The sequence below is a fragment of the Symphalangus syndactylus genome, chromosome X (assembly GCF_028878055.3).
Source record: "Symphalangus syndactylus isolate Jambi chromosome X, NHGRI_mSymSyn1-v2.1_pri, whole genome shotgun sequence".
Taxonomy (NCBI): domain Eukaryota; kingdom Metazoa; phylum Chordata; class Mammalia; order Primates; family Hylobatidae; genus Symphalangus; species Symphalangus syndactylus.
In genome coordinates this window covers 107,107,963-107,131,251 of record NC_072447.2, presented here as the reverse complement: position 1 = coordinate 107,131,251, position 23,289 = coordinate 107,107,963, and the positions used below count along the sequence as shown (strand labels likewise).

General features: G+C 42.5%; 1 long non-coding RNA gene across 1 annotated transcript in view; it reads right to left on the bottom strand.

The window, feature by feature from the left end:
* Positions 1-12,641: 12,641 nt before the first annotated feature.
* Positions 12,642-23,289, bottom strand: part of LOC134736048 (uncharacterized) — a 64,298-nt gene continuing 53,650 nt past the window's right edge. The window contains exon 2 of the long non-coding RNA XR_010119754.1: positions 12,642-13,083. This is a non-coding gene — a long non-coding RNA (uncharacterized lncRNA). The remainder of the gene's footprint in view (positions 13,084-23,289) is intronic.

The following is a 23,289-nucleotide window of genomic DNA, read 5'->3' as shown; positions in this document are numbered from 1 at the left end:
GGATACTGTTATAAATACACCTTGCTTCTGGGTCCAGCTTTCACCTTTTCAAGGCATGCTTCTATAATATTGTCTATGTATTCCTGGGCAGGCAGGAGGAGCCATGTTTGAACACTTGGGTTCAGAGATGCTAACCGACTTGCCCAAGGCCACAAAAGGAATTGTCAATAGTTGTGAAGGTGCAGGATTCAGCTCTGACAGTTGTCTCTCTTCTAATCTCTTAGTTTGGGTGCTCCTCCCCTCTTCTCTCTCCGCCAGTATCCACCCTAAAGCTGCATTCTCTAACAGAATGGGTTCCAAAGCTCAAGCCCTTTCCTTTTTCTCATATGATGGAAATAAAATCTAGGAGTTGGAGAAGAGGAAGGAGGAAGCAGAGACTGCTGTGGCTGATATTCAGCTTTGATCACATCATGTCCCTCCTCAGAGACCTTCAATGGTTCCCCATTAACCATGAAAAACACCTAATGCCAGTTTTTAAGCAAGGCCCTTTGTGAAACTGGCTCAGGCCATCTTCCCACCCTCTTTCTCACTACTCCTCCCTCTTCAGTAGTCACATTGTGGGCTTTACTGTTCCCAGAACCCTGATAGAGCTGTGCTTCTTCCACTGGGCTTTTGGAAATCTTTTTTTCTGCTAATCTAGATCAATGATTCTCCAACCAACCACAGATTCTATACAGAGAAACTTCTGATGCCTGGGTCTTGCACCAAAGATTCTGCTTAAATTGTTCTGGGATGGAACATCAGCATCTTAGCCTATATGACACTTTGTAAACTATAAATCAGCATAAACAATAAAAACAGATTGGGCTCTTGTATGCTCACAGTCTGCCTTAGAATGAGGCAGAAAATGGGCGGAGAGAAGTTTAAGAGCTTGATTTCATATCTAATTTAAATATAATCCCTTCCCTCTGAAAGCTAGTGTGCTTGTTTTCCAGAGCTGGGGAGACTATTTGCCCCAAAATGGCTGAGTCAGTCTTCTCCTCTGGCTGCTTTTTCTTCTCTTTTACGTCTAGGGCCGAAAAGAACTGCAGAGAGCAATAGAATAGGCTTCCCATTGCTTACTAAAGCATTCACTTCCTGTGCGGATCCTGATAATTGGTTTCCTGTCATTCTACTACCAGGCTGCAAACTCCTCCAGGGCAAAGGCCTGTATCTTTTATCTCTATCTTCCAGCACTAAGCACAATGCTTGGCACACAAATAACACTTAATAAATGTTGGCTAACCCATGATAAATGTGGTCCAGTTTCAGCACTTTGAACAAGACAAGATTCAATGAGTGCAAGTGACTTACCAGTATACCTGAGGGAGTTGGTGGCAGAGATGTGCCGAGAATTTAGCTCCTATTGTTTCCAGGATGTACTCTACATATTCACACACATTCTTCTGCCTTCCTTCTCCCAGCCCACCAGGACACTGATCAAGGAAGCAGAAATATCAAGCACTCAGTACTGCATTCCAATTCCCAAGTGATAGCAGTGTCCCCTGGGGTTTACTGAAGCCCTAGGGACCACAGAGACTTCAAAACCAAGGCAGACTACTCTCATCCAATTCCAAGGAATCAACCCCAATGTATTAGAGCTATTCTCATAAAACCATCTCTATCTGTGCTTTCATTAAGATGGGGAGGCCCTGGCCCTTTACATTTCTGGTGACTTTATAACAGCGGTTCTCAATGTGTAGGCAGGAGACTCAACATTGGTACCATCTGGGAACATCTTTGAAATGCAAATTCTTCAGTTCTAGCTCAGACCTATTGAAACAGGAACTCTGGGGATGGGGCTTAGCAACCTTGTTTTAACAAGCCACCAAGGTGATTCTAATGCATGCTAAAGTCTTTAGAACAGCTAATTTAGAAGAAGGAGGAGGATCAGGGCCCTATAAAACCCTTCATGCAATGCCTTGGCTGGACGGAGGGGTGTAGGAGCCTAGTGTCTGTCATCACAGGCTTCCAGAGAAGGGCTGAAGTGACTTGTGCCTGAGTGAAGCTAGTAAGCCTTTTAGGCTGAGGCTGATGAGCAAGAATGAATTGATTTGGAAGGTGGCTATTCCTGGCTGAATCTGGAAGAGACTCCTGGTTCTAGGAGAGCCAGAAGTTTCCACCAACATGTGTGCTGATGCCGGATGAGGACTAAGGTCAACTTGAAGGTTCCATCTACTCGGCCTGGTATTCTGACAGCAGGGACTGGGTTTAGGGGCTCCCTCTCCAGGTGATGGGCTTGCTCTGGGCAGGGAGAAGGCAACTGGCCTGGTGACTGGCAATGCCTTTCTGACTTGGGCTTGAGATAAGGACTACGTGGGAAATACAAGTATCGGCCTGCCCTCAGCGTGGGGTTATCCAGGCCTCAGGGTTAAAGGCTGCTGGCTTGGGCACAGGTTCTGAAATTGTGTAGGTCATGGCAGCCTCCCCCAAAGGAGGAAGTTCTGAGACATCCCTGCTCAGGGGAGTTGAAGCAGATGTTGTGCTTAGCCAAGCAGCCATTCAGGGAGAAAGGACTGTGGGTATGAGAAGTCCTTAGGGCACAGCTGTGCAGGGCTCCCACCTGATGAAGTGTTAAGCAGGAAGGGGATGGAAAGCTGGCAGTTGGGAAGCATCTGGTCTGAGCTAGAAAGGAACCTGATGCTGGCTGTAGAGTCTGGTTGGAAGAGAACTCCAGAAATTCTGGAGTGTGTGGGTGCCTGAGGTTGTCTGACCCTCTAAGGTGGCCTGGGCATGTTTGGGTTCCTGAGCTGGGTACACCTTGGATGGTTAGGAAGTTGGCTTGGGAAAGTGGCAAAGTCTTGGCCTTAGTTACAATCAGGCCCCCTAGGCCATTCCTTCCAGCTGATTCTGGGATGGCTGACCCATGGATGCTGCCTCATATCTGGGCAATGTCACAGGCAGGATCCTGAAAGAGGCCAATGCTATGCCTGAGCTCGTGTACTTTGGGTCTGGCTGTTGGAACTAATAGCTTTCTTTAAGCAGGGTGGGTTCTGGAAAGACAATTGGAGTCTTTAAGCAGTGGCTTAGCTGATTGGAGAGCCAGTGGCCAGGTGCTATGAAATCCCTCCACAGCCTCTGCATCACCTGACCTCCTGGTATCCATCATGAAGACTGAGCTTTGGCATGAGAGCCTGGCTTGGTTTGGTGTCACAGGAAGAAGCTACTGGGCAAAAGTTCAGAGTAGCTGTGTAGCTGTGTGGACAATATGAGCTTGGTACACTCCTAATATCTCATTTTGCCTCGAGCTTGTTTTCCCAGGTGGTGTTGGCTACTGTCCCCACAATGCCTATGGAGAAAGGCCAAAATTCAGTTCTTGAAAGACTTTGAGTGCAGGGGGTGGGGAGAAGATGAGCCCTAAGATCGAGTACCCAGGTGTTGGGAATAGCCTAACCATCACTCATCAACCCACACAGTGACTTACTGTGGCAGGGCCTCCTAAGACAAAGCCCCACTCTGCCTCAAGACCTTTAGTTTAGCAGGGGCGGAGAGGGCTGCTGTGAAGAGGAGAGAGAACAGCACTAGCTGAATGTTGAGGGGGGAGAAAAGCCTCAGATTAATAAGCAGTGAGGTAGGAGGCAGGAGGAATATAGGCTGCAAGTGGGAAATGTATGTCCTCACTGCAGAAATGAGGAATGTTAGTGCCTTCCCACTTGCAAGCTGTGGCAGAGACTGGACTGAGGGTTGAGGCCAAGCTGGATCCTGTCTGGCACAGGCACTAAGGGGAAAGAAGAGTGGGAGAGACATGTGTGGAAGAAACCCCACTACTGTGAGGGGCTTGAGTAAAGCTGACACCAAGCTGAGTGGTAGCAGCTGGCTAAATGGCATCAGAGTCTTAAAGGTTCCCCGTGCACCACCCCACCACCACCACCGTCCCCGCCTCCCCCATCCCCCACCTTCCCCCCACGCCAAACCGCTATGGAGCCGCCTCAATGTGGGCTATCCTGGCTCTCCTTGGCCTCAGTCCCACAGCTGGGACTTCATGGGCCTGACTGTCCTGCTTGAGCCACTGAACCCCTGCTGTCCCTGCGGATGTTGCAGAGGGTCAGTGTTTCTGTCATGGCCTAGGACAAGCCCTTCTGTGATTTCTATGATGGATTCTATCTCTAATCTTCCCTGGGATCCTATTGTCCCTGCTGCTCCCTTGAGAGGCAGGGGCACCTTTCTTTGTGTAATGAAAGCAGTTTCTCCTGGCTCTGGCCTCTCAAATGTTGCTTCCTCCAAAGAGCATTGTCTCACCCACCCAGGGACTGAGCAGCCGCAGGGCCCCGCTGATGGCGTCATCAGCAGCTGCTGGAGGGCCCCTGCTCTTGTCTGCTTTTGTTCCTTTGACTGTCTTCCTTCCTCCAACTCTTGAATGTAGGACTGTCAGCGCCCCCCTCACCTGTGGCATGAAGTTTTCCTTACTTATCCTCTTCGTGGGCCATTTTACTCTTTAGTATCGCTAAACCTTCGGATGTTTCACCCCCTCAGATTGTTTTCTGACTTCTATTGTTTGGATGATAGCATGTCCATTCTCCGCATCTTAAGTGTTCTTTTCATGTGATGTGCGTTGCCCCTTTCCTTCTAGATGATCTTATCAATCTTGATTTTTAAAGTAAGCTAACTTGTTCCTTAGATCAATTCTGCTCTCATAACCATTGTATCCTGTATTTTAATGACGTTCACGCCTAATCTAATGTTGCTAATACCTTTTTAATCTCTGATTTATCTATTTTAACATTTTTCCTCCTGAAATCTGTGATCCAGTTAACTATCCTGAAATAGTTGTACTCCTAAAACCTCATCTTGGCTTGAGCTCACTTTCCCGGGGGATGTTGGCTACTAACAATGCCTCTGGGGGAAGGCCAGGCCTCCAGTGCTCAAAGGACCCCCAACCCCACAGGTTAGGGGTAGGTGTTACCAGCGGTTCCTTTTTCTTAGAGCTCCCAAGATGGCAGCAAGCCTTTTGTTCTCTGGCCTGGGGTTCTTGGCCTCATGGATTCCAAGGAATGGAACCATGGGCCATGCAGTGAGTGTTATATTTCTATTAGAAGCCATGGGTCACAGAAGAGAACCGTGGAACCTAGCGACTAGTGTTCACCTCGATTAGGACGACCCTGGGCACTTAGCCATGCAGGAACAATGGCAAGCCTATAGCCAGATCAGAAGTGGCAATGGGTGCCTCACTGAATTAGAAGCACAGCGGACGCCCTGCTGGATCCGGAGGGGTGAAAGTCAACGGTGGGTCTGCAACGGCAGCGTTCAGCAGTGGTGGACAGCAAGCAAAAGCTCAGCTCAAGACGGAACAAACACCAATCAGAAGAGTGTACAGTTGCAAGATTTAATAGAGTGAAAACAGAGCTCCCATACAACAGGAGGGGACCCAAAGGGGTTTGCCACTGCCTGCTCCAATGACTTGGGTTTATATCCTGATCATTGTCCCTCCCCCTGTGTGCTCTCAAGCAATAGATGATGACTATTTCTTTACCTCCTGCTTCTAGCCTAATTGGTATTTTAGTGAGCTCTCTTTTACTACCTGATGGGGGATGTGAGCTGAGTTACAAGCCCTGTGTTTAAAGGTGGGTGAAGTCAACTTCCCCAGCTAGGCTTAGGAATTCTTAGTCGGCCTAGGAAATCCAGCTAATCTTGTCTCTCATACCGGAGAGATGATGAACCCTAAAATAGAATGCCTGGGTGCCAGGAAGATGGCTAATCACCCTCCTGCCCACAAAATGACTTCAAAGGGCAAGGCCTCTCTGCTTACACGGCAGAGGGTGCAATAGAAAGCTAGTTTTAGGCTGTAATTTACTAGCCCTGGGGAAAGTGGCATAGGTGGGAGGTTTTCTTGACACGAGAGATTACTAAGCAATTCTCCCAGTTTTTACTTAGCTGACTTAGGGCTTTTTGCTTGGACCTGATTTTATTCTTGATGACACCTGGCCCAGAGGTGTAACTACCTGTAGGTATGAGACCAACCCTGTCTCAACATAATAGGGGAGAAGCAGGAGCAGAACTTAACCTACTTTTGTCTTTAACATATCATCCACAGCTGAGCCAAGATGCCTCCTGCCCCAGAACAGAGCCACCACCCTAACACTAGGTCAAAACAGCCTGGAGCTGCTTGTCTTTCTCCAGTCTGTTGTCTTAATCTCTCTAGGCTTGTTCCTGGTGGATGAAGCTAGCAATTGTGATCAGCATCTTTAGAGCCAGGACTAGATCTAATCAGTTAAGACTTCATAGAAGTGCTAGACTATAATTTTGACTGTGCTGGGTTTGGTGGTCCTAGTGAATAGCAGCTGAGTATGTCAACTTTAAATAGTGAGATTCAGAAAACAGTAAGCATAGAGTTTACAAAGCTTGAGGATGACCACCTCGAAAACAGACCATGTAGGAAAGGGGTCAGTGCTCCAAAGGGAGAAATTAAGTTTTCATTTACACAGGCAAAGACATTTAAGAAGGGCTACAACACTTTCCATGAAAGGTCAGTATATGCATTATAGCAATCTGATTGGTTACAGCTTGCTACATTCCAAGGAAGATTGCTTTAACATTACCTAAGGAAGGTCTGGAGGTTTCTCATTTTTGACATCATTTTATCTTTCCTAATCACTTATAGAAAAAAGCAGAAGTTGGCAGCTGTATGCTGTGTGACTCAGGCCATATAGCCACACTCCCAGCTTATTTTAGGTTCTGGGGTACATGTGTAGGCTTGTTACATGGATAAATTACGTGTTGCTGAAGTTTGGTATATGAATGGTCCCCTCACCCAGGTAGTGAATATAGTACTCCATGGATAGTTTTTCACCATCCCCCTTCTGGTAGTTCCTGGTGTCTACTGTTGCCATCTTTGTCCACGAGTAACCGATGTTGAGCTCCCACTTATGAGTGGAAATATGCAGTATTTAGTTGTTCTGTTCTTGCAATAATTTGCTTAGGATAATGGCCTCCAACCCCATTTGCTGCAAAGGACATGATTTTGCTCTTTTGTGGCTGTGCAGTATTCCATGGTGTATATGTACCACATTTTCCTTAGCCCACCATTGGTGGGCATTGAAGTTGAGTCCTTGTGCTTGATATTGTGAATGGTGCTGCAATGAATATGCATGTTCCGATGTCTTTTTGGTAGGGTCCAATGGCAGCTCTGTTTTTAGCTCAATTTCCAAATTGCTTTCCACAGTGACTGAACTAATTTACATTCCCACCAATGTGTATAAGCATTCCTTTTCTCTACAGTCTCATCAGCATCTGTTTTTTGGCTTTGGGGATAATAGTCATTCTGACTATTGTGAGATGGTATCTCATTGTGGTTGAATTGCATTTCTTTGATTAATGATAAGTATTTTTTATTTGTTGGCTGCGTGTGTGGGTTCTACTGAGAAGTGCCCATGTCCTCTGCCCATTTTTATAACAGGAATGTTTCTTCTTGAATTGTTTTAAGTTCCTTATAGATTCTGGATACTAGAGCTTTGTCAGATGAATAGTTTGCAACAATTTTCTCCCATTCTGTAGGTGGTTTGTTTACTCTAGATTCTTCTGTGCAGAAGCCCTCTAGTTTAACTATGTCCCACTTGTCAATTTGTTTTTTGTTTCACTTGTTTTGAGTAGCAGGGCTATGACCTGGCAGCCTCCTGACCACATCATCACATTCCTGACTTGGGGCCTTTGCTGACACTGTTCCCTCTGCCTGGAATCCTCCCTGAGTCCTCTTCCATGTTTATGGTTTCCTCTTGCCCCTGGGTATAGCTCCCAGCACCCCTGCTTCGGAGCAGTGAGGTCCTGCAGGCAGTACCAAGGCATACCGGCCAGAGCCTGCTGCAAGTGCTAGTCCAAGCTCAGCTTGCCTTTCCTCTGCCCCATGAAGCAAAAGCAAGACCAGCTACATAATTTTCAGGGTCCAGCATAAAATTAAAGTGCAGGGCCCCTTGTTCAAAATTAAGGATTTTGAGACAATAGATTATTATAAGCAATATTTACACTACTGATCTATCAAACACTAGATCTTTTTCTTCTATTAAACTTTGTGTTTGTACCCATTGATGACTATAGTTTACAATAATGGATTATTTAAAATAGCTAGAATAATTTATTTCTGGCATAAAGAAAAGACAAATATTTAAGGTGATATTTCAAGTACACTGATTTGATCTTACAAATTACATAAGTATATTCAATTATCACATGTAAACATTTTTTAAAAATTTGAGATGGACAAATCCCAGTTGAGGGACATTCTATAAAATAGCTAACCAATAATCCTTGAAACTGTCAAGGTCATTGAAAATAGGAAAAGGCTAAGAAACTCGCAACCAAGAAGAGCCTAAGGAGTCATAATTACTGTATGCAATGTGAGATCCTGGATTGGGATCTCAGAAGAAAGGTATTAGATAAAAACTAAGGAAATCTGGAGGTTGAGGCAGGAGGATTGCTTGAGGCTTCAGTGAGTCATGATCACACACCTGTACTCCAGCCTGGGTGACAGAATGAGATCCTGTCTCAAATAAACTGAAGGAAGTCTGAATTTAGTACATAATATATGAAAATTTTCACTAATTGTAGTAAATGTACCCTACTAATATATCACTAATAAAGGAAACTGGATGAGGGGTATATGAGAACTTCCTGTACTGTATTTGATATTTTTCTGTAACACTAAAACTGTCCTAGAATTAAAAGTTTACTTTTTAAAAATTAACATTAAATAGGCTGGGCACGGTGGCTCACGCCTGTAATCCCAACACTTTGGGAGGCCGAGGCGGGCAGATCAAGAGGTCAGGAGTTCGAGGCCAGCCTGACCAACATGGAGAAACCCTGTCTCTACTAAAAATACAAAATAAGCTAGGTGTGGTAGCATGTACCAGTAATCCCAGCTACTCGGGAGGCTGAGGCAGGAGAATCGCTTGAACCCGGGAGGCGGAGGTTGCGGTGAGCCGAGATCATGCCATTGCACTCCAGCTTAGGCAACAAGAGTGAAACTCCGTCTCAAAAAAGAAAAAAAAATTAAAATATTTTGAGATGGCAACAGCAGAGATGACGAAATAAATTGTCCACGACAGTCAGGATTTGAACATAGATCTGCCTGACCCTAAGGCTTTTGTGACTAACTGCTTACACTGCCTGAATACCAGTGAGAACACCATCCCCTGGGGAAAAGAGAAGGATGGAAGAAGGTTATCACCATATTTAGTATAGGTTAAGAGTCTACCCAGGCCACATAAAATATGACTGCATTTACATGAAATTTCCAAAATAAGCAAATCCGTAGAGATAGAAAGCAGATTAATGGTTGCTAAGAGTTGAGGGAGGGGAGAATGGGGAGTGACTGCTTAATGGGTACAAGATAGTGGTGATGATTATATAACATTGTGAATATATTAAAAACCACTGTGTGGGTGGCTTTTCAGAGTCTATACACTGCTAAAAGGTGCAGTTCAGGGCAGAGTTCACATAGCTATATGCACTGGTGAGGAATGTGAGATAAAATTCACATAATAAAATTTATCATTTTAACCATGTTATTTAGAGTGTTCTGATATTTCCTATTATTTATACTATGTGATTATGTCACATCCACAGAATTAAATTCTAGAAAGTAACAAAAAGTTTTAATGAAGACAATAAGAGGTGGTTTGTTGCCTATCAGATTTGCAATGATTCACATTATTTCTAATGAGTGGTAAACAGACACTTCCACACAGTATTGTCAGGAATATACATTAGTAATATGTTCTGAATATATTGTGTTAACATAAAATTTTATAGCTTTACACAGATTTGAAAGAATAATTTCAAGAACCTCTTATAGAGAAATGCTTACAAAGTTATTTTCATATATATGGGCAAAGTTAAGTATACCAAAATTTGAAATAGAGATAAACTAAGTTTTCATTACTAAGATATGGATGCCCCAAATATACTTCAATAAGATGAAGCATCTAGTTGATATAAAAAGAAAACTAAAATTTTGCTGTAAAGAAATTTAAAGTGTTATGATAGAAAACTAGTTCCATGGAAGGATGGTCGTAATTAGGGCAAAGGCAGGTTATAAAGCTCATAAGTGGGCTGGATGCATTTTGGCTTGTATAGATCTATAGCTATTTATCTACAGGCCTTAAAGCATAAAAATAAAGGTGATTTTTTTTTTTTTTTTTTTGAGACGGAGTCTCGCTCTATCGCCCAGGCTGGAGTGCAGTGATGCAATCTCGGCTCACTGCAAGCTCCGCCTCCTGGGTTCACGCAATTCTCCTGCCTCAGCCTCCCGAGTAGCTGGGACTACAGGCGCCCGCCACCATGCCCGGCTAACTTTTTATATTTTTAGTAGAGATGGGGTTTCACCATGTTAGCCAGGATGGTCTCAATCTCCTGACCTCGTGATCCACCCACCTTGGCCTCCCAAAGTGCTGGGATTACAGGCGTGAGCCACTGCACCCGGCCAGGTGCTCTTTTAATCTTGTTACATAGAGTTTTCCCTTCAACATAGGAAGAGGTTGTACTTTCTGTTTGGAAGCCATTAATATCCCTATACACTGGGAATACCCTTTTTTGTCACGTAGATTTTCAGAAATCGGTCTGGTGGGCTTGGGTTAAACCCCATCCCTCCCACCTTCCTGCTCAGTGACGTTCAAACTGAAGTTTGGACTTCTGTCATGAGGGGCACCAATATACCACCATTGTCAAATTCTCTACAAAGAAATGCATGCAAGGAGCAAAACAAAAATACCTCCCTTCAGACTTATGAGCCTATGTACAGAATGATTTTAATTCTTCCAAAAATAAAAAAAACTAGTAAGAGTAAGACAGTAAAAACAAACTGGGGCACTCATATAAAACACCAGGCAGCTTTAGTGTGCTTTAGCAGTCCGCAGCAAGCAAAGTGCAGTATAGGACAGGCAAGAGTTGTCTGACAGAGGATCAGGTGCCATTGACAGATCTGGGCAGCTGTGTCCACAGTGTCCTGGAGCCTGTGAGGGAGTGGGAGGAGATCCTGTGCCATTGGCCTGAGCTGGGGGCCCTTCTTGGTGAAGAGTAAGGGGTCAGGGACTCACACGAAAGGGAGACTGAGTTCCTCTCCATATGGTGACTGTGGCATGCTGGAGACATGATTAATGCCCTCAGGCTCTTTGTTCCTTCCCCAGTCCAAAGACAACAACTAGGAGGGACCCCTCTACAGTGTGGATACCTCAACCTACACTGAGGAGATAAGAGTTAAACCAGTGAGATGTAGATTTAAGGTCAACAGCAAATTGAGCTGTTTTAATACACATGTGAATTTTCCAAACAGAATTGGCATCATAGCATATAAACCATTACAAGATACTTTTTATTCTTTGCAAAATATACTCATTTTTATTAAAGCAGTAAAAGCAGAATAGAGTTGGATGTCACCAAGCGGCCAGAGACAGGATGGAAGCTCTGAGAGTTTCAGAACAGGGGGCTCAGCAAGGGGGCGAGAGGAATGGAGGCTGGAGGTTAACTCCAAGGTATCAGGCAGTTTTCTGCAATTATTCACCTGATTGTAGCAATCTCTCTGCATCAACTATTTTCTAGGATATCTAAAACTGAGATTGGAATCCAGCCCATCTCTGAATTCAAGGTGAAACTGCACTTGTGAGTGTGTATTTAGAGTGATGATAGAGCCAGAGGACACACACACATACATACTCAGTTATCTCAAAGTTTAATCAACTTTATTTCACCATAAATTTAACATAGTGAGTGCTTTTTCAAATTAATAAATATGTGTGCACATGACATTTGTCAAATCTGTTCACAAGTAATTTTTTGTTTAAATTTGTATGAATATTTTTATAAGACAAAATTTCAAACAATAAAGGTATATTCCTAAATAGAAATTAATCTGCATCCTTCACTTGCTCTTCCCCTACCCCTTAACCCAGAAAGGTTTTCTGTCAATAGAACAAAGCTTTTATCCCAGACATGTTTCACATCATGCCTCTGAGCAGACCCAACTTCTGTTCCCAGGTTGGGAAGAATGTAATTGACCTCAGCTGGTGAGCTCAGTGATAGGTCACATGAAGGAAGCAAGGAGTAGTGTTTGCCTAATGGCTGCTCCTGGACTGCTCAGTATATTAATATATTTATAGAAAAATTGTGAACGTGTCCAGCAGTAACCAGTACAGGGTCCTCAGATCATGCATTATTCAACCATAGCACACCAGGATTTCAGCCACCTGCTGCCTTCTTGGAGAGGCAAAAATTTAGCATTTATTTGACTCACAATTGCCCATTGTCCATTTTCTCACTAATAACTAAATATGTATTTAGCTCAAAACTCATACTAGTCGATTAGAGGCCTCTCATGAGCTCTAAAGTGAAAATAAGAGCGTAAGAAAGGAAATGTGCTGGGTGAAGTGGCTCACACCTATAATCCCAGCACATTAAGAGGTCGAGGAGGATCACTTGGGCCCAGGAGTCCGAGACCAGCCGGGGCAACCTAAAGAGACTTCCGTCTCTACAAAAATAAACAAAAAAAAATTAACTGGGTGTGTTGGTATGCACCTGTGGTCCTAGCTACTCGAGAAGCTGAGCTGGGAGGATCGCAGGAGCCCCAGGAGGTTGAAGCTGCAGTGAGCCATGATCGCGCCACTGTACTCCAGCCAAAAAAAAAAAAAATACATGAGCAATTTCTAGTGTTAAATCTGAGATAAGATAGCTTCATCACGTTAACTTTTAAAAATACATTTATTGTCTATAAGATATGCAACATGATGTTCTAAGATACATACAGAAAGTAAAGTATTAGTTACTATATAATGAAGAAAATAAACATATTCATAACACCACATAGTTACCCATTTTTTTGTGCATGGCAAGAACAGCCAAAATCTTCTCATTTAGCAAAACCCCTAAGTATATTCATTTTAAAACTTTCTCAAGTTTCAAGAAATTGATTATTTTTTAAAATCTCCTCATTCAGCCAGAATCTCCATCTCTTTCCCTTCAAAGTTAAACTACCAAAAAGAGTTTTCTACATTTCCTGTTAAAATTCTTCACTTCCCCCTGCACTGTGGCTTCTGTCCCCAGGATTGCAATGAACATGATCTTACCAAGGTTGCAGTCCACCTATTTGTCACTAGGTCCAGTTTTTTGTGTAAATGTATTAACCTGTCCAACAACCACCTTGTCCCCGCCCAAACGTTTAAGTCAGTGGCGGCTCTGTCATTCTCTAGGGAGGAAATCACAGAGACAACCCACAGCCCCTCTCATTGCAGCTGCAGTGGTACTGCCCTTACTGCCTTTGGGCTGGGGAAGGAACAAAGGTCCAGGTCGCATTGCTGGCACCACCAGCACACCACAGCCGCCATATGGGGAGGAGCCCAGTCTGTCTTCCCTGTGAGGCCTCACTCCCTACTCTTCAACAGGCAAGGCCCCGGGCTTGGGACTACAGGGCAGCTACGCCACCCCCAACTGAGCATTCCCACTGGCAGTGGCTCTGTGTTTCCCTGGGGTGGAGTTCCCAGTGGCAACAGACAGCCCCTTTACCACTGCCACTGCAGTGGTTTTGACCTTGTTGTCTTTGGACTGGGGAAGGAACAAAGAGCCTGAGGGCATTAATCATGTCTCCAGCATGCCACAGTCACCACATGGAGAGGAACTCAGTCTCCCTTTCGTGTTAGTCCCTGACCCCTTACTCTTCACTGAGAAGGGCCCCCAGCTCAGGCCCATGGCACAGCCACCCCACCCTCTGGCTGAACACTTGCATTAGCAGCCTCTGTGCATTTCTGTGAGGTGGGGCTCCCAGAGACAACTGAAAGTCCCTCTGACACTGCCACTGCAAAGGTACTGCCCTCGATGTCCTTGGACTGTGGAAGAAACAGACACGTGAGTCCCTTACTCACACCTCCAGCATGCTGCAGTTGCTGTAAGAAGAGGCCAGTCTGTGTTCCCCATGGGCCCCCAGGCTTGAGCCCACAATGCAACCACCCCACACCAGGCCAGTCACTCTGATTGACAGCGGTTCTGCATGTCTCTGGGATACAGCCCCAAGAGACAAATTAAAGGCCCTCTGCCATTGCCACTGTCAAGGTTCCTGTTTGCCCCCATGCTGTGGAGGGAACATAAAGGTTGAGCTTACCCCGGGGCTGCAGTATGACGTCCAGGAGTGCCAAACCCAGATCTGCAGCCAGCACTTGAGTGGGAAAGGAGCCTACACTCAGCACTGAGAGAGAGAGAGCACAGCTGCAAATGTGGGCAAATACAGAGTAGTCATGTGACTGAACAACAGTCTACCTATCAGCCAGCATGCTTAAGCACCATCTACTGGATCACAGCCCAAACTTCAACACAAAAAAATACTTTAATATATCCCCTGTGAAACCAAGGACAATAATTCAGCTACAAATAAATACCCTACACAAAGCATTAGCCCTCTGAAAACATCAAGAAATGAAGGTAACTGACTACACTCAAATTACACCACAGTTAAGGGTACACAAGCCCACACACATGAGAAACAATCAGTGCAAGAACTCTGGCAACTCAAAAGCCAGAGGGTCTACTTACCTCCAGATCACTGCACTAGTTCCCAAGCAATGTTTCTTAACCAGGCTGAAAAGGCTGAAATGACAAAAATAGAATTCAGAATATGGATAGGAATCATCACTGACATTCAGGAGAAAGTCAAAGCCCAATCCAAGGAATACAAGGAATACAATAAAACTATATAGGAGATAAAAGATGAAATGCTGTTGTAACAAAGAACCAGGCTGGGCACAGTGGCTCACGCCTGTAATCTCAGCACTTTGAGAGGCCGAGGTGGCCAGATCACTTGAGGTCAGGAGTTCGAGACCAGAGTGGCCAACATGGTGAAACTCTGTCTCTACTAAAAGTACAAAAATTAGCCAGGCGTGGTGGCATGTTCCTGTAATCCCAGCTCCTTGGGAGGCTGACGCAGGAGAATCACTTGAACCCGGGAGGCGAAGCTTCCAGTGAGCCGAGATTTCACCACTGCACTCCAGCCTGGGTGACACAGCAAAACTCTGTCTCAAAACAAAAACAAAAACAAAACAAAAAACAAAAACACAACTGATATGACAGAGCTGAAAAACTCACTTCAAGAATTTCATTAAAAAAATCACAAGTATTAACAGCAGAACCCACGAAGCTGAGGAAAATATCTCAGAGCTCAAAGACCAGTTCTCGAAAATAACTAAGACAAAAGCAAAAAACAATAAAGAAGAATGAACAAAACCTCTGAGAAATATGGGATTATATAAACAGACAAAACGCATGACTCATTGGCATCCCTGAAAGAGAGGGAGAGAAATCAAGCAAGTTGGAAAACATATTTGACAATATCAGCCACAAAAATTTCTCCAAGCTCACTAGAGAGCCCAACATTCAGATTCAGGAAATGCAAAGAACCCTGCAACATACTATACAAGACAATTATCTCCAAGGCACATAGATTCTTCAAGGTCAAAATGAAAAAATATTAAAGGCAGCTATAGAGAAGGGGCAGGTCACCTACAAAGGGAAACCCATCAAGCTAACAGTGAAGTCTCAGCAGAAACCCTACAAACCAGAAGAGATTAGGGGCCTATATTCAACATTCTCAAGTAATTCCAACCAGGAATTTCATATTCCATCAAAGTAAGCTCATAAGCAGAGAAATAAATCCTTTTCAGACAAACAAATGCTAAGGCAATTTATTAGCACCCGACCTACCTTACAAAAGGTCCTTAAGGAAGTGCTAAATATGGAAAGGAAAGACCGTTACCAGCCACCACAAAAACAGACTTAAGTACACAGTCCATTGACACTATAAAGCTACCACAAAATCAAGTCTGCAATAATAACCAGCTAACAATATAATGACAGGATCAAACTTGCACATATTAATATTACCCTTAAATGTAACCAGGTTAAATGCCCCAATCAAAAGGCATAGAGTGCCAAATTGGATAAAGCAGCTAGACCCAACAGTATGCTGTCTTCAAGAGACTCCATTTCACATCCAATGACACCCAAAGGCTCAAAATAAAGGGATGGAGAAAAATCTACCAAGCAAATGGAAAACGGAAAAAAGCAGGGGTTCTTTTTCTAATTTCAGACAAAACAGACTTTAAAGCAACAATGATCATAAAAGACAAAGAAGGGCATTACACAATGGTAAAGGGTTCAACAAGAAAACCTAACTAGCCTAAATATATATGCACCAACATAGGAGTACCCAGATTAATAAAGCAAGTTCTTAGAGACCTATGAAAAGATTTAGATAACCACACAATAAAAGTTGGAGACTTCAACATCTCATTGATAGTATTAGACCATCGAGGCAGAAAACTAACAGATATTCAGCACCTGAACTCAACAGCTGACCAGATGGACCTAACAGACATCTACAGAACTCTCTACCCCAAAACAAGTATATACATTCTTCTCATATGCACATGGCACATACTCCAAAATCAACAACATAATCGGCTGTAAAAGAATCCTTATCAGCTGGACGTGGTGGCTCATGCCTGTAATCCCAGCACTTTGAGACACCAAGGCAGGTGGATTACCTAAGGAGTTCAAGACCAGCCTGACCAACATGGTGAAACCCCGTCTCTACTAAAAATACAAAAATTAGCTGGGCATGATGGCAGATGCCTGTAATCCCAGCTACTCAAGAGGCTGAGGCAGGAGAATCACTTGAGCCCGGGAGGTAGAGGTTGCAGTGAGCTGAGACAGCACCATTACACTCCAGCCTAGGTGACAGAGTGAGACTCCATCTCAAAAAAAAAAAACCTTATCAAATTCAAACAAACCAAAATCATACCAAATACACTCTCAGACCTCTCAGGCTACATTACAGTAGAATAAAAATAGAAAACAGTATTTAGAAAATTGCTCAAAACTATAAAATTACATGGAAATTATACAAAGTGGTTTTTTTGTTGTTGTTGTTGTTTTTTAGACAGAGTCTCACTCCGTCGCCCAGGCTGGAGTACAGTGGTGTGATCTCGGCTCACTACAACCTCCACCTCCCAGGTTCAAGTGATTCTTCTGCTGCAGCCTCCCGAGTAGCTGGGACTACAGGTACGTGCCACCACGCCCAGCTAATTTTTTTGTATTTTTAGTAGAGATGGGGTTTCACCATATTGGCCAGGCTGGTCTTGAACTCCTGACACAAAGTATTCTTTAATAACTCTTGGGTAAACAATGAAATTAAGGCAGAAATCAAGAAATTATTTGAAACTAATGAGAACAAAGATACAACATATCAGATAATGGAATCTTTGGGACACAGTTAAACCAGTTTTAAGGGTGAAGTGCTAAATGCCCACATCAAAAAGTTAGAATGACCTCAAATTAACAACCAAACATTACACCTAGAGTAACTAGAGGAACAAAAGCAAACCAACCCCAGAGCTAGCAGAAGACACAAAATAACCAAATCAGAGCTGAACTGAATAAAATTTATTTGCACAAAAACATACAAAAGGTCAATTAGTCCAGGTTGGTTCTTCAAAACAATAAATAAGATTGATAGACTGCTAGCTACATTAATAAAGAGATAAGATAAAAATAAACACAATCAGAAATGACAAAAGGGACATTACTACTGACTCCACAGAAATACAAAAAAAAAAACCCTCACAGACTACGTTGAACACCTATATGCATAAAAACTAGAAAACCTTGAATAAATGAATAAATTCCTGGAAACATACAACTCCCCAAGATTGAACCAGGAAGAAATTGAATCCCTGAGCAGACAAATAATGAGCTCTGAAATTGAATGAGCAATAAAAAGCATACAAACAAGAAAAAGCCCAAGACCAGATTGATTCACTGCCGAATTCTACCAGATGTATAAAGAAGAACTGAGACCATTTCTACTGAAACTATTCCTCAAAATTGAGGAGGAGATACTTTTCCCTAACTCATTCTGTGAGACCAGCATCATCCTGATCCAAAACCTAGCAGAGACAACAACAACAACAAAAACTTCAGGCCAATTTCTTTGATGAACATAGATGCAAAAATCCTCAACAAAATACTAGCAAACTGAATCCAGCAGAACATCAAAAAGCTAATCCATCATGATCAAGTAGGCTTTATCTCTAGGATGCAAGGTTGGTTGAACATATGTAAATCAATAAATGTGATCTATCACATAAACAGAACTAAAAACAAGACATGATCATCTCAATGTATGCAGGAAGGCTTTCAATAAAATTCAACATCCCTTCATGATAAAACCCTCAATGAACTAGTCGTTGAAGGAACATACCTCAAAATAAGAGGCATATATGACAACCCCACAGCCAATATCATATTGAACATCCACAAGCTTGAAGCATTACCCTTGAGGACTGGATGCCCACTCTTGCCACTCCTATTCAACATAATTCTGTAAGTCCTAGCCAGAGCAATCAAGCAAGAGAAAGAAATAAAAGGCATCTAAACAGGAAGAGGGGAAGTCAAACTATCTGTTTGCAGATGATATTACTCTGTACCTAGAAAACCCCATAATCTGTCCTAAAGCTCCTCGAACTTCAACTTTAGCAAACAAAATCAGTGTACAAAATCATTAGCATTTCTATACACCAACAATGTCCAAGCTGAGAGCTAAGTCAAGTATGCAATCCCATTTGCAATTACAAAAACAGAAACAAAAACCTAGGAATACAGTTAACCAGGGAGGTGAAAGATCTCTACAAAGAGAATTACAAAACACTGCTCAAATAATTCAGAGATGACCCAAACAAATGGAAAAACATTCCATGCTCATGGATAGGAAGAATTGCTATTGTTAAAATGGCCATACTACCCAAAGCAATTTATAGATTCAATGCTATTCCAATCAATCAATGACATTCTTCGCAGTATTAGAAAAAACTATTTTAAAATTCATATGGAACCAAAATAGAGCCCAAATAGCCAAGGCAATCCTGAGGAAAAGTAACAAAGCCAGAGACATCATGTTACCTGGCTTCAAACTATGCTACATAGCATACCTGACTTTGAGCAGCTACAGTAACCAAAACAGCATTGTACTGGTACAAAATCAGACACAGAGACCAATATAACATAATAAAGAGCCCAGAAATAATGCCACACACCTACCACCGTCTGATCTTTAACAAAGTCATCAGAACTAAGCAATGGGAAAATAACCCCCTATTCAATAAATGGTGCTGGTATAACTGGCTAGCCATATGCAGAATGATTGAAACTGGACCCCTTCCTTAAATCATATACTAAGCTCAAGATGGATTAAAGACTTAAATGTAAAACCTAAAACTACAAAAAGTCTTGAAAGCCAGGTGCGGTGGCTCATGCCTGTAATCCCAGCACTTTGGGAGGCCGAGTCGGGTGGATCAAGAGGTCAGGAGATCGAGACCATCTTGGCTAACACGGTGAAACCCCATCTCTACTAAAAATATAAAAAATTAGCCAGGTGTGGTGGTGGGTGCCTGTAGTCCTAGCTACTCGGGAAGCTGAGGCAGGAGAATGGTGTGAAACTGGGAGGCGGAGGTTGCAATGAGCCGAGATCATGCCACTGCACTCCAGCCTGGGCGACAGAGCGAGACTTCGTCTCAAAAAAAAAAAAAGTCTTGAAAAAAGCCTGGGAAATAGTATGCTAGACACTGGCCCTGGCAAATATTTTATGATGAAGAAAGCAAAAGCAATTGCAACGATACCAAAAATTAACTAATGGAACTTAATTAAATTAATAGCTTCTGCACAGCAAAATAAACTATCAACAGAGTAAACATACAACCTACAGAATGGGAGAAAATACTTGCAAACTATGCATCCAACAATGATCTAATATCCAGAATCTATAAGGAATTTCAACAAACGTATAAGCAAAAAAAACCCTATTAAAAAGTGGGCAAATCAACATGGCACATGGATACATATGTAACAAACCTGCACATTGTGCACATGTACCCTAAAACCCTAAAGTATAATAAAAAAATAAATAAAAAAAAAAAAAGTGGGCAAAGAACATGAACAGATACTTTTCAAAAGAAAACATATGCGTGGCTAACAATGAGATACCATCTCACACCAGTCAGAAGGGCTAATATTAAAAAGTCAAAAATTACAGGCCAGGCGCGGTGGCTCACGCCTGTAATCCCAGCACTTTGGGAGGCCGTGGCGGGCGGATCACGAGGTCAGGAGATCGAGACCATCCTGGCTAACACGGTGAAACCCCGTCTCTACTAAAAATACAAAAAATTAGCCGGGCGAGGTGGCAGGCACCTGTAGTCCCAGCTACTCGGGAGGCTGAGGCAGGAGAATGGTGTGAACCCGGGAGGCGGAGCCTGCAGTGAGCCAAGATCGCTCCACTGCACTCCAGCCTGGGCGACAGAGTGAGACTCCGTCTCAAAAAAAAAAAAAAAAAAAAAAAAAAAAACTACAGATGCTAGCAAGGTTGTGGAGGAAAGGAAATGCTTATACACTTCTGGTGGGAATGTAAATTACTTCAGACATCGTGGAAAGCAGTGTGGTGATTTCTCAAAGGACTTGAAATTTCCATTCAACCCAGCCATCCCATTATTGGGTACATACTCAAAGGAATATAAATTCTTCTACTATAAAGTGACATGCACAAATTCCACAGCACTATTCACAATAGCAAACTCATGGAATCATCCTAAATGCTCATCAATGGTAGACTGGATAAACAAAACGTAGTACATACACACCACGGAATACTACACAACCATAAAAAGAATGAGAGCATGTTCTTTGCAGCAACATAGATGGAGCTGGAGGCCATTATCTTAAGTGAACTAATACAGGAACAGGAAACCAAATACAACATGTTCTGACTTATAAGTGGGAGCTAAACATGAGTACACATGGACACGTGTACTTGAGAATGGAGGGTGGGAGAGGATTGAAAAACTACCTATCATGTACTATGCTTATTACCTGGATGATGAAATAATCTGTATACCCAACCCCTGTGACAAGCAATTTACCTATATATCAAACCAGCAAATATACCCCTGAGCCTCTAGCCTAAAGTAAAAGTTTAAAAAGTATTAAGTGAATAAAAAAATGAATTATACTTGAATATAAAAATAAAAGAAATAGCAACTCTCATACTGGGATATTAGGAGTATATCTGATAAATATTATTCTGATTTCATTATATTAATATAAAATTTTAGAGTATCTGAGATTTTAAAAGGATGCTTTCAAAATCTTATTAAGAAATTCTTGCCAAGACATTTGTGTATATGAGCAAGTGTTACAAATATCATCTGTTATAGAAACTATGGTAAGGGAGCTTAATTTTTACCACTAGGATACTGGGGAAATAAAGTTTACAGCATCCTACGATGAAACACCAGTTAATATAAAAATATTGAACGTATATTGTAACATAATTTCGAATGTTACAGAAATTTATGTCCATGAAAAGATGCTAATAAAGATTTAAAGAGGGGTACAAAGACTTGAACAAGTAGTCTGGATCCATTTTTCCCTCTTTCAGGTCTCTGATTTTCCAGTCGTCAAAGAATAAAAATTAAAATGACCTTTTTCTTCTGATATAGAGCTCTCTTTTTAGCACAGTAAGAGACAAGGATTTCTGTCTTGAGCCCATCAATGTCCCTGGGAATACTGAGAATGTCCGCTTTGCCACCCAGAGTTCCAGAAATCTCTGTAAGGTGGGCTTGGGCCACAGCCTTTCCCTCCCACCTTCCTGCTCGCGATGTTCTAGCTGTAGTTCGGCCTTCTGTCACGAGAGGGCACCACGGTACCACCATTATCGAACTCCTCTATCAAGAAGAGTCTGCAATGAGCAAAAAATAACAATACCTCCCTTAAAACTTAGCTTATGAATCTGATTACAGAGTAATTCTAATTCTGTCAGAAAAAAACCTGATGATAGGTGTAAAATAAGTCTGTATATATGTATGGCATCAACGATGAAACACCAGACAGCTCTAGCACACGTTGGCAATCATTAGCATTAATAGGTCAGTGCAAGGCAGGCAGAAGGTGACTGAGAGAGTATGGGGGTGCCTAAGTGGGTCCTGGGCAGCTGTGTCCATAATGTCCTGGAGAGGGGATGAGTGAGAGGGAGTGAGAGGTTTGAGAAGCTTGTACAAGGGTAGGGTAACGGAGGGTGAACACCCAGCTCTCTGGAAGGGACCCCTCTACAGTGTGGACACCTCAATCTACACTGAGGAGGGAAGAGATAAATCAATGAATTCGATGTAGATTTGGGGTGAACAGCAAATAGGACTGTTTTTAATATGCATGTGAACTTTACAAACAGAATTGTTATTATAATAAATATTTTCATAACATTCATTACTCTGTAAAATACACTTCTGTTCATTAAAAAAGAACGACAAAGATGAAGATAGCTGTGATGCCTCCTGGTGGCCAGAGAAATTATTGCACATCTGGGAGTAGAGGGGGCAGGAGAGGAGAGGGAGGAAGGGACGGTGGTATCTAATTAATGGCATCAGGCACAGTATTCTGGAATTTTTCACATACTTGTCACAATTTGTGTGTATCCATTTATCTAGGTTATTTTTTAAAAGTATATTTTCTGGGATATATAAACCTTTTTCTTTCATTTAGAATTTTTCAACATCAATAATATTGTTACTTAAAAACTATATGGGTCATAATTAAAAGAAAAAGTTTAGTGGATCACGAGGTCAGGAGTTCGAGACCAACCTGGCCAACATGGTGAAACCCCATCTCTACTAAAAAATACAAAAATTAGCCAGGCGTGGTGGAGGGCGCCTGTAATCCAAGCTACTTGGGAGGCTGAGGCAGGAGAATCGCTTGAAACCAGAAGGCAGAGGTTGCAGTGAGCCAAGACTGCACCACTGTACTCCAGCCTGGGCAACAAGAGTGAAACTCCATCTCAAAAAAAAAAAAAAGTTTAATACTCTGGGATCATGTAATGGCAGACCCCAAGGAGATGAGATCATTCACAGCCCCAAAAGCATGAAAATGAGAAAAACTTTAAAATAATCAAAATTAACTGTTGATAGGGAGATAAGGGTATTTTACTGGTTTACTTAGTCACACCTAAAATCAGAAACCTTATATGAATAATGGTGATGATATTGGGTAATTTGACTGATACTTAGGATTATAGAAGATTAAATACATTTAAAAACATCTTGAGGCGTGTGTACTATCCCTTGAGGAAGATTAAAGCATTAACAGGCCTGGAGGCATCAAGTCAAAATAGAAAAATACCTTAAGTATTCCAAAGTTAGCTGCTGATCTGGAAAGAACAAGCTGTCTCTCTTATTTGCATAAACTTTCCTAAAGGCAGCACCCTGATGTGAATAATGGTCATAGTGATGGGTACCTTGGATGGCATTT